Below are 12,206 nucleotides of genomic sequence, written 5' to 3' on the forward strand. Positions count from 1 at the left end.
TGCCAGACTGTGAACTAACTCCTGGCATCATCAAATGAGGTTTGTATTTTGATGTCAAAACAATTTTTTTTAAGGAAAAGAAAAGAAATTAAAGACATCTTTCTCAAAATCCTAAAACAAAAGAATTTGCCTGCACCTGTGGCTTTTCATTTAAATGCTAATTTGTCCGCTGTGATTTTCATACTTGGTTTCCTCCCTTAACCACTTCATACAAGACTGTATTTGTTTTGTGTGAGACCTTTTAAGATACAGACTGTGAGCTCTTACCTTATCCCCTACTGTGGTAAGCACACAGTGAACATTAAATATGTTTTTTTGAAATTAGCGCATCATTGAATGGAGAGTGAGATTTCTTTTTTGGAACCCCAGACACAACGGATTCAAGAATGCACCCAGCAAATAGCAAACACCTGATGCTCATGGCACAAAATCACAGTAATAGAAGGTATTAATCCTGCTCAGGCTTTCTAATTTCTTCCTAATTCAGTGAGCCCTAAGATCAGAGACCAGCATCACTTACTTGTACCAAGAAACCATATAAACAGATTTGTTTTCTTCAAATATCTGAGCAGTCAAAAGTATCACTCTAACCAATTCAGATTTTAATGATTGACTCACATGATGAACTTCATTCTTCTCTTTCTGGAGAACATCGCATTTTTTAAAATAAAAACGTGATATGGTTAGCGATATTTCATTTGGATATTAATAAAGCTTGCTTAAAGATCAGAGAGTTAAACACCCACACTGGCAGTAGTGGTGCATACCTTTAATCCCAGCACTAGAGAAGAATATAAACCAGTAGGAAACACATCTCATGCACAGTCTAATTCTGAGGATTCGTGGAGGCAGGATCATCATTTCAGTCTGAGGTAGAGGTAAGAGCCAGTGACTGGCTGTTTTGCTTTTCTGATCTTCAGGATGAACCCCAATATCTGTCTCTGGGTTTTTGTTATTCATGCTATAGATATGATGCTACCTCTAAGAATATTGTATCAGTTACTTTTATGTCTGACAATCTCACTTAAAGCAAAAGTCAGATCTACCCTGAATTACCTTCTCTTCAATCTTCTTATCCTTTTATCCTACACTTGCCCTTTTTAGTCCATTTTATCAGCACTAGCCTGGACTCTGCAGCCTCATTTTTTTTTTATCAATACCACACGTATGCTTGCTACATCAGGTAGCCTCGCAGCTCATTCCATTATCTCAAGTCTTTTCTCAAATTCAGTTCCATTTTCATTTGCATCGATGGTTCTATGTTATGTCTTTTTCAGTGTATAGTCACAGTTATATCAGAGACAGTACTCAGAACACAGTTTCTAAATGAATGAATGCTACTGGTTGGAAGGAAAGAGGAGACAGCTTTTTGTCAATAGTTCGGAAACATAATTTCCAAAAAAGGAAATTGCAAACTAGTTCAAGCTGAGCCAAGATACCTGGGGAACTCAGTATGTCTCCCATGGAGAATGTTTAGAAAGGGCTAAGGAAATAATTGGTGAGATTAAATATATCTTACCCCCCCAAAAAAAATCACAATTTTTTATCATCACAGTTTCCATGGAAGTGGTTACGTCATGACAGTCTGCCTACTCACACACTAGAGGAGAGCCAGAGATGAAAACCCTGAACTCTCTGATAATTGAACTTTTCTGGGTCATCTGACTCCTACAGAGCAGAAGGACAAGCATGCAGAGATGAGAGGGAATGAGAACTAAAAATATCTAGAGCAAAACATAAAATAATGAACTCAATTTATAATACTCAAGCAAAAAGAAATCTATCTTTCCAGATGACCGTATATATGAGTTTGTAAGCTGTTTGAGGCATTGACGAGGCACAGAGCAGGAAGTAAGCAATGCTTTGCTTCTCCTTTCTAAGATGCACGTTTGTTCAGAAAAAGATTGCACGGTCTTAAGACACTAAAAGCATAGTCTTACATCATCTTTCTTTCCCCTGTATGTTAAATCATAGACTATCATAGCACTAACAGTTTCTTGGAGCAAATGAAGTATGTTTATAGCAAATATGAAAGGATCAGTCAAGCCAGTATGTACACAAGCAAGGGAGCATTGCTGTAATTAGGGGCTACATCAGATCTTTACTATGTCCCCGACCAGAGCGCTCTAAAATGAAGTAGAAGCTCAGGTTAAAACTTTTCAAATTCATACGCTGCAGAAGCTGCCTTCTTCATCCTAGAATGGAAGTCAAATTCCTCAAAAATTCTGTGTCTCTAGAGCCTGAGACCACAATCAAGATTCTGGCACTGGGTCTTTTGACAATATTCCAGTTCTCTTAACGATAAGCACCTAGGCCTTCATATTGACTCCATCTCATTTCCTTCTTAGCATTTAAATTAGTTCCTTAGAGAGATGATTTAAGCGTTCTTTACCAAAGCCTTTCAAAGACTACAGAAATACATTAAGGGTACTTAGGGGACACCATGGGGCTAGCTTAGTGTGACTCACCCATCTCATGCCCTTGAGAATTTTTAGCTTGAACAATATTCACATGCAAAATATATGAGCGATGGAGAGAGCATGCTGGGAAACAAGAGTATCTTTCAAACCTATAATCTTTCATATTTATCTTCTGTAATTCAGACATTCTAAGCCATACACTTTAGCTTTCATTTTTGTATTGATTAATAAGGTGACCTGTTAAAGCAAGTTTTGCTTTTAATAAGATCCTGAGATAATATATTACACACAAACTAATATCTACTTTCAGAAAACATCAACTTTATGCCTTGAAAAAGATTTGTGCTTTGAAAAACTCATTTTATTATTGTATTTAACAATGTTTTCAGAACTTCATTGAATGAATCCCTTGCAGGGTAATCAGCTGCAAAGGAAACAACCCTGCCAGCTCATGTTTCTGGGCAAGCTGCAGTATGATCCACAGGAAACTGCCCTCTCCCTGTCTAATATGAATCTACTATATTTTGGCAGACAGAGCGCTTTGGCAGCACAGCAATTATGAGATAATTCAAGAAGCTGGATATAGCACTTAAGTTCTGAACACCGGGAGTGGGCACAGCTGTCTCCACTGCTATGAAGTGTTCCCACGGCAAAAACAGGATCCTACCAAATTTCCAGAGGGTGCATATACTGTGTTGATTTTTTCTTGGGAACAAAGATGACAGCTCTATCTCAACAAATATTCTTAATGGCAATGAAGCATGTCATTGCAAATGAACCTTAGAATTATAATTACTTTACATTGTCTGGTGTTGTTCAACAGGCACCCAGTTAAGAAGCATTTTAACCTCATATTATATGACAAAAATCACACCAGAAAAAATCAATGAGGAAAATGCTCATGAGTAAACAAAATTCTCCAAAGTAAATAGTGTTTTACTTGGCTGATCTTAGTATCATATCAATTCGCTCTGTTTAAAAATGAATGATAACACATACATGGATTTAATCTACACGGGAAGTAGAAAAAAACAAGATTTCCTTGTTCACAGAGATTTCTGTCCTGCCTGGTCCCACAGCCATTCAGGCCCAAAGAAACATGCAGAGATCTACATTAATTATAAACTGGTTGGCTTATTAGCTCAAGCGTCTTATTAAATCTTAAAACTTTCATTAACTCATAATTCTTGTCTGTGTCAGTCACGTAGCTTGGTACCTTTATCAGTGAGGCATTCTCATTTTGCTTTCTCTGCATCTGGGTGAAGACTACAGACTAATCTTTCCTCTTCCCAGAATTCTCCTGTTCTTGTTGCCATACTTCCTGCCTGGCTACTGGCCAATCAGCATTTTACTAAAGCAATACAACTGACAGATCTTTACAGGGTACAAGACCATTGTCCCACAGCATATCCTGAGTAAGTTAGGAGCATGGAACCATAAGAGATGGTTGAAGGGAAGGGGAGAAGAAGGGAGGGGAGCAGAGAAAAATGTATAGCTCAATAAAATCAATAATAAAAAAGGACATACGCACAAAAAAAAGAAAGGGAAAAGAAGAAAGGGCAATACATAGTGGGGAAGTGACTAGATGAAAGAAGAGTGGGCTTTCAGATGAAAACAAACTAATAAAGGCTATTTTTGTAACAACAAAAAAAGAATTTTTCAAGATAGCTTTAAAAATATTTAACAATAAAAAATGAAAATCTCTTTTTTAGCTCCTTTGCACAACTCTGTCCCTGTGAAAGGATTAATACCTTAGTGGTTTTCTTTTTAGTCAAACATTGTGCCCTTTCATTTGATAAACTATTTTCCTCCATTCCATTCCTTCTAAAATTGTAATAGGAAAGCAATTTCTTGCTAGTCAATCAAGAAAATTAGGTTTAAATAAAAAAGTCCTAAGTTCCCACTAAGAAGTTTGGGCTTTCTACTGCAACCTTTCAAGACAGATTCCACTGCAAGAGTTGCTAATGCTGTTCCCAGAAACAATTGATTAAAGTGAAAATCCCTGTGTCAAGAGCCTGCTAGAACCTATGAGTTGTTAACCAGAGAGCCCCCTAGTGGTTGTCACAATAAAAGGTATTGCCATTTCTCTTGGTTATCAACCAGAACTACATACTAAAGCCCTATTGCAGAAGACCCCAGCTTCTAAGACACAGAAATCAAGTTGCTCTGAGTCAGAATCTTCCTCCCTCATGGCTATTGTTCACAGTTCAGGAAGGAACTATGCAGGCTGTTGGGTGGATCAGTCACTATCAACAGTGTTTACAATCTGTGGACACTGCATGCTACAATTCTGATGTGCCTAGAAAGGTGTAGGCACTGATGCAATAATAGCATGACTGCTGTTTGAGGAACCAGGGACTGTCTTAAGGGATTTAAAGCCCACTCCACATTAATAAACATTTGCCTGGTACTGTAAACAAAGCCTATGATTGCAAAGATCACAAGCCCTAAACAAGAAAGTTCCATGGATGCCAAATCGCATCTTAAATATTTTCATTTATGCCCTTACACTACTGCCATTCTTTAACTGAATCAGAGAAGTTTCTTTTTCAGAGAGTAACAGTTAATGCAGAGACTCACAACTGGTCAAAGGGCTGAGAACCAGTGATTATTGAATGCTCAACCCTAAATGAAACATCTGTATCATTACCCTGACAAAATTGGAAAGATTGTAAGAGCAAGAGAATGCAGAGGACACTATGAAACACTGTCTTCTGATTACAGCATGGAGATCCAAATGATGAACACACAGCAAATGTGCCCTCCTGTATAAAATGAGAGAGAGAGAGAGAGAGAGAGAGAGAGAGAGAGAGAGAGAGAGAGAGAGGAAGGAAGGAGAAGGAGGAGACAGAGAGGAGGAGGAGGAGGAGGAGGAGGAGGAAGAGGAGAAGATTGGATCCATTGATAGGAGGAAAGTCAGACAGAGGAGAAGATGGATAGGAAGGGTAATGAGGTATAAATGTGGTCAGAAGACAATCTGCACATATAGCAACAATAAAGAAAAAGATACCCATGGACATGCGGCTAATTGCCAGCAACTCTTACCGAGTTGTTTTCCATCAAAAGCTTCACTGTCTGACTCACAAGCTATGGAATTTTTTCCGTGAAGTGTAAAGTATTTAGCATGATACTTCTACTAACAGAATCATAACTCACGTTATTGCCAAAACTTCCTGTTTAGGAAAACAAGCCTGTCTTCTGCTTCCTAAATTCCCTCTCAAAGCCTTCAGCATTCTAATCCTATTAAGAAGTAATAGAGCAGAATGCTCCTAGCGGCACCCACATCGAGCCTTTTGTTTTTCTATATCCTCTCCCGCCCATTCCCATTTTCAAACTCTGAAGTAGACTAGACTACAGTCAAGTTAGAGTTCACAGCTGACGTCATGCAACAAGGACTCTGGCTGGCTCGGCGTCATTCAGAAATCTTATGAATAAGCAAATGCATGTGCAAAGCGTATTTGTTGATTGTGTTCTTTAATATATGAATTCTACGTGGATCATCATTGCTTAATTGTCTTCTTTAGAAAATAAAAATTATTGGGCAGTGTGTAAAGAATAACATTTCATAAGATTTTCAGAGCAATACGAATCTGTCCTTCAAACGGATGAAGCCTGACAAGTGAATTAGGTGCCTTAGTAATTGTATATCCTGTTCAACACTCACAGCTTTGTTTATCATCAGCTGGATTCCCACACGCCAAGAAAACGTTTTTGTAGATACATAGTAGGTCAGCCAGGAAGCCTACATAAGTAGATATTTTCATAAAACTTCAGTCCCCAGAGCAACACGTAATTGTCTGTCTACAAATATGACCCTTCGAGCAATGACATTGAAGCTTTCCAGCTATCACCTCACAGGTCTAATTAATGCCATCTTATCGCTATAAGCATTTTCTCAACAAGTTAGTTTCTAAAACCAAATGAGTTCGAAAGGAGTTTCTGTGCATCTGTGTCTTTGAGCTCCTGAGCACCTAGCAGTTTTTGAGTGCCGTCAACCGGAGAAAACTCTAAAAAGTCATGTCTCTATTTTCAAGCACAGAGGACAATTCCAGTCTAAGGAAATGATGAACTCTGAATTCCTTTAAAAATCAAACCAAAAATAACTGAAAGGAATAAGAATTCTGCAGAGATGATTTTAATGGTTGCTGCCTCAAAGGGATCTGAAGGACAATCGACCATCCCTCAGTTTCACTTCGTTGGAAAGGATACAGCTAGTCTGTTCATTAAAAGAATTACCAGAACTTTTGAGACTATGATTAGTAACGGGTTACCCAGTCAGAAGTTCATATGCATAGCTTGTATAAGTCTCTAATTCTTCATTTATACTCCAATGAGCATAAAATGAAATGAAGAATGAACGTCTTTGAAAAGAAGTACTGGGTATATAAATGTTAATTATTTTTCTATAGCTACCATTTTATTCATAAATCACAATCCTTCAAATAAATGCCTCTTGTAATTTTTCATTTTCCAAAAGAAATGTTTAATCTGGCCACAGCCACAGAGTACATCAGATACCTTCTTGATCTTGTGTTAAGTTTTGCTAGTCAAAGAATAGGGATAGGTTTAGGTACATTGACTCTGTGCTTATGAAGGTAATTCACTTTTAAAAATAAGATAAAATATGTATAACCTAAATTCTTATCATTTATTTAATACAGGAAAGTTAAACATAGAAGGAAAGATGCTTGTTTCTCAAGACCAGCTCTGTCACTATTGCCATGCTGTTTCAACCACTCAAAAAATACCTTTTTTATTATTATTTGAAATTTCCATATATGAATAAATGTATCTCAACCACCCTTACCCTGTCCATTCAACACTCTCTAGGTCCCCAACACATAGCCCTCTTAATGTGATGTCTTCTGTTTTATCACAAAAATATTATCATTTCTCAGATGCATACACAGTCTCATTGCAAGAACGTCACAAAGTTTTCTTTACCTGCACACTTTTTAACCCTCACTAGCTCACTCAAGTGGATCATTGTCCACATCTTTAAAGCTACCCCCTCTGGGATGCCTTACTTGACAGATCTAGACTATGTACGTGCCCTGTAGGTGGGTTTCCCATCATGCCTTCTTATTTACCTCAGCAACCTTGCCAAAACAGATGCAATGGCTGGAAATGTCTTCCTTCTTAGACTGTAAGCCTCAAAAGGGCAGGACTGTTTCATTTAAGTTCAGTTCTTATCCAGAGCCAGATGGTTTCAGTGAAAAATTCTATCAGACATTCAAAGAAGAGCTAATACCAATACTCCTCAAATTATTCCACAAAACAGAAACATATGAAACATTGCCAAATTCGTTTTATTTTATGAGTGCAAACACTTTTTAGAAACTCCACCAATCCCATAATACTAGGTACTGGACTCTGCTATTACACCACACCCTTCCTATGTCACCTTTGGTCACTGACTGGCCTTTATAGAAGTTGCCTTAAATTGTCTCTCCTATATGCGGGATGTACATATGTTTTTCAGAGTTGTATCAAGGGCTTTGTGTGTGAGGAACTGGAAGGGCACACGGTCTGCTGAGAGACAGACACAGCCTCGTGAAAAGAAGGAACTTAGTAGAACAAACTGGACACATGTCTATGACAGCCCCGCGTAGTCACTTTAGATGCAGGCATGAACAAACAGAAACAGCCTATCTTATTGCTTGGTGGTATATTTTAAAGTACTCAGAACAATGTATCATATATGGTAGCACATTAAAAGGTTAATATTCCAACAAAATAGCAGACCCTCTGGAAAAAAATAACAAATAAAATCATATAGAACAATAGCACAAAGAAAGACTCTCAAATCTTACCCGAAAGCCGAGGTCCAAATTTTATTACAGTTCATACAACATTCTTATTTATGAACATCATCTGTGACGTTCAATAAAATCAGAGTCTATTTAGATGTGGTACCAAGGATGTAAAACAAATTTTTCAGTGACCAGCAGAGACTCAACTGCTTAGGGATATGGAATAATGAAGCCATTAAGAGATTCATAAAACCATGGTCATCTTACACAGTATGAGGAAGTAGATAGCATGTCCATTAGAAGCCAGCCTTCAATCACAGATCCTCAGGCAGCTGGACACTGAAAACAGAGGAATGACTGCTAGGCAAAAATTACAAACCACAACTCATTTTTCTCCTTGGAGCAAGCGTTCACCCGAAGAACAGTGACAGAGGAATTGTAAATGGATCCTGCATAGATGTGTAGTTTTTAGTAATAAAACAGCTGTCCTTAACAGAACGAGTATTTGTATAGGAGACTACTTAGAGTTATAGACTTCAATTCACAAATCCAGGATTAATACAGAGTCACTAAGTCGTATTACTTATGTGAGCAAGTAAGATTTTGTTTTTCTGCCAGAAATATTGAAGTATTCACATTTGGATGAGTTCCTACAGTGGGCTGTATAAGCAGGCCTGACCAAGAACAATTATATTCCTAGATTGTTTTTGTACCTCTAAGCGTGAACATAAAAATTTAATCTGTATGGAAGCAATTTCATAAAGAGGTATAGCTTTTCACGCACAAATCCATTCAATATCTGGTGTCTAGATATCTTAATATCTAGTGTCTAGTACAATTAAGAAAGAAGAAAATAATAAAACTTTTAAAAGAACCACATCTGTCACAATGTACCCTTATGATACTTTTCTAAAGTATTATGTCTGAGTTGTGCTGTTAAGGCTCTTGAGAAACTTTCCTTCTTTCTTTCCATGTCCTTTTGGAAATTATTAAGGTCTCAAGCCAGGTGCATAAGGTATCTTCCAAAAACTGCCTATAAAATAGCAAACTCCAGTGACATTCAGCAATGTTTTCTTTAATTCTTACCAAGACACTAGGTGAGAAAAAAGAACAGAGATAAATTTAAAACATAAAAGATCTCACCATCCACAGCCTTCACATACCATAACAAAATACCTTTTTAAAGAACAGAAATACAAATAAATGCAATCTGGACTGTCAATTTTAGGATAACGATAATCTCGATCATTGTTTTGAGATCATTAGCAGCAGACACTATTAGAAGAGTCATAGTATCCGTTCCTCTTTTGTTTTGGTTTCCATTCCAACGGGTACTAGATTTTACTCAGGCGTGTCGCCAACCATCCCCAAAGAGCCTTTCTCAGCCTCCGTAACAGATGGGGTTGACTGTTAAGCATCAGTTATCAGAATAGAAACAGCTTCAAGGAACCTTTTTCTAGTTTTAAGAACAACTTATTTTAATTATGTGTTTGGGGGTAGAATGTGCCCGTGAGTGCAGGAGTCCATAGAGAGCTGCCGCAGGAGTTACAGGCAGTTGTGAGCTGCCTCATGAGGGTGATGCGGTCTCAACCTGAGTCTTCTGCAGATCCCCAGGCTTCACTACTGAGCCATCTATCCAGTCCCAGATCCAATGATGTTTAAGCGACAGCCAGAGTGTGCACTGCTTATGCTACCAGTGCGCTCACTACCTTTTTCACCGTGAGGCATGTTTTCTGAAAGAAAAGTGAATGCTTGAAAGAATTTGATCCTCTGTACTACCTATTCTGAACATTTGCAGAAATGAATTACCTTTCTCTTAGGTTTAAGAAGAGTCCTTGTGGATCTGTGTTACTCATACAGGAACCTAATCCTTCCCGTGTATTATAAGTTATACCTAATGGATCCTCAGTAATCATCTCCCCCATGTTTATTAATAAAAAGGAATTGCAGTTCTGGTATAGCCCTAATAAAATCAGTCATAATGGATCAACTCTATTCTTGTCAGTCAGTTCTATCAACAACCTATGAACATATCACTTCCTTAGTCCTCTTCATTCAAATGTGCCAAATGATACAGCACTGAGTAAGGAAAGAAGACAATGGAATTAACTTTCTCTCTGAGGAAAGGAGGACTAATTTCTCCATTCAGTGTCTCTCTACTGCCTGCAATGTCCTTGTACAGAGGCGTGAACTTAAAGAGTGGCAGTCATCTTTATAGCCATGAGGCCGGAAGCCTGAGGGAGTACAGCCAATGGGAAGGAAACGGGTGGAATCCTCTGTCGCTGAGCCCTCCTGTCAACTCTAGGCTCACTAGCTTCATATTTCTTGATAACGTGAAATAATTAAACATTTTCAGTGGCTAATTCCCTGGGATGGAGTCTTGAACTATAAAAAAAAAAAATGAAGAAAACAAGCTGAGCGCTAACATGGGCTGGTCTCTACTTCTTGACTACTGGTGTAGCTTGACCAGCTCTCTCAAACTTTTGCTTGCCTGCTGTGGCACACTGCGCCTTCAACTACAAGTCAGAATTAACCTTCTCCTTTGAATTCCTTTTGTTGGGGTGTTTTATCATAGTAGCATTTATCTATCATCCCAGCAGCAACGTGAAGGAGGAGACAGGAGGATCCCGGTGAGTGAGTTCATGTGCCGTCAAAGTTGGTGCACACAATCACAAACAAGAAAATCTGTCTCCGACAAGATGGAAGAACTAGCACATGAAGTTGTCTTCTGACCTCTACAAATACACTATGATACACTCACTCACACACGCCATGAAACTAAAAATCAATTAAAACTGTTAAAATATTTTACTGTTGTTGTTTTTTTCTTTGCAAAACAACTGTTAAGGTTAGAACATCAATATACTGAATTGTTGAGCTCTGTTGATTTAATGTTACTTCTCTGTTCTCAGTGCTTAGCTGTTTGATATTATTTTCTAGCCTTTCTGAAGGAGTTTAGCTGATTTATGCTTTCCAGGTGTTTCTTACAAATGATTCCACTAATTAGCAGCTTTCTAATTAGCTAAGATGCTTACAAAAAATAGTCTTCTGATCCCTCCCTCCCCTATTAGAACAGCATGAGTGCCAACTCCTTACTTCCAGACCTACAGCTTTTCAAAGCCCCTGCCATCTCCCTTCCCCATCCTGCCCCTCACGAACCACTGAGCACTCCCATTCTGCCCCCTCACGAACCACTGAGCACTTTCAAGACCAAACACAATGAACTCTCCTCCATCTCTACACAAGGTCCAAGTATCTCTGGGTGTGAACGTTTTTGATGTCAAGAATGATGTTCTTCACAGTCAGTAACTTTGACCCTTATCTGCACCTCCCACTGTTTGTGTATGCTATTCTTGGAGGCAATTGTGTTGTCTAAATCCCTCCTAAGCCCCAACCCTTCAAAAACTGCCATAAAGATCTGCATCTACCTTTCTTTTCTCATACTAAGTATGAAAACTTCCCTGTTAAAATACCCATCTCAACATAGTCTAACACTCTTTAAAAACTCTGGCTTTCTCCTACAGTGAACAGCAGGAACTAGAACTATTGATTTCTCATTTTTTTCTTTTTCCCCATAGGATTAGGGATTGAACTCAATACCTTGAATATGATAAGTGTGTACTCTACCTCTGAACTACCTCCTCATCCTGGAAGCGTTACTTTCAATATGTGTCTTAGTGAACTGATTTTGCTATATATGACATGTATTCAGTAAATGTCTACTTTCAAAAACCATTCTTAAATGTTGAAATTATATAGCTTAACTAGATAGTCAAAAGCGAGTTTAACCAGTAGCTACTCTGATAGAAAGTTGACTAAAAGTACTTTAAATCTCTGTCTCAGTCAATGGGCACCTAACATCAGTATTCACTTCACTATGGTGTTTTCTGTGTTGGGACAATGAGAATCCAAGTATCTGTAGAACCAAAATAATTCTTTTTTTTTTTCCTTTGAGATAGGGTTTCACTGTGTAGCTTTTAGAGCCTGTCCTGGAACTTGCTCTGTAGACTTGGCTGATCTCGAGCTCACAGAG

This window comes from Chionomys nivalis, chromosome 18 (assembly GCF_950005125.1).
Source record: "Chionomys nivalis chromosome 18, mChiNiv1.1, whole genome shotgun sequence".
NCBI lineage: Eukaryota > Metazoa > Chordata > Mammalia > Rodentia > Cricetidae > Chionomys > Chionomys nivalis.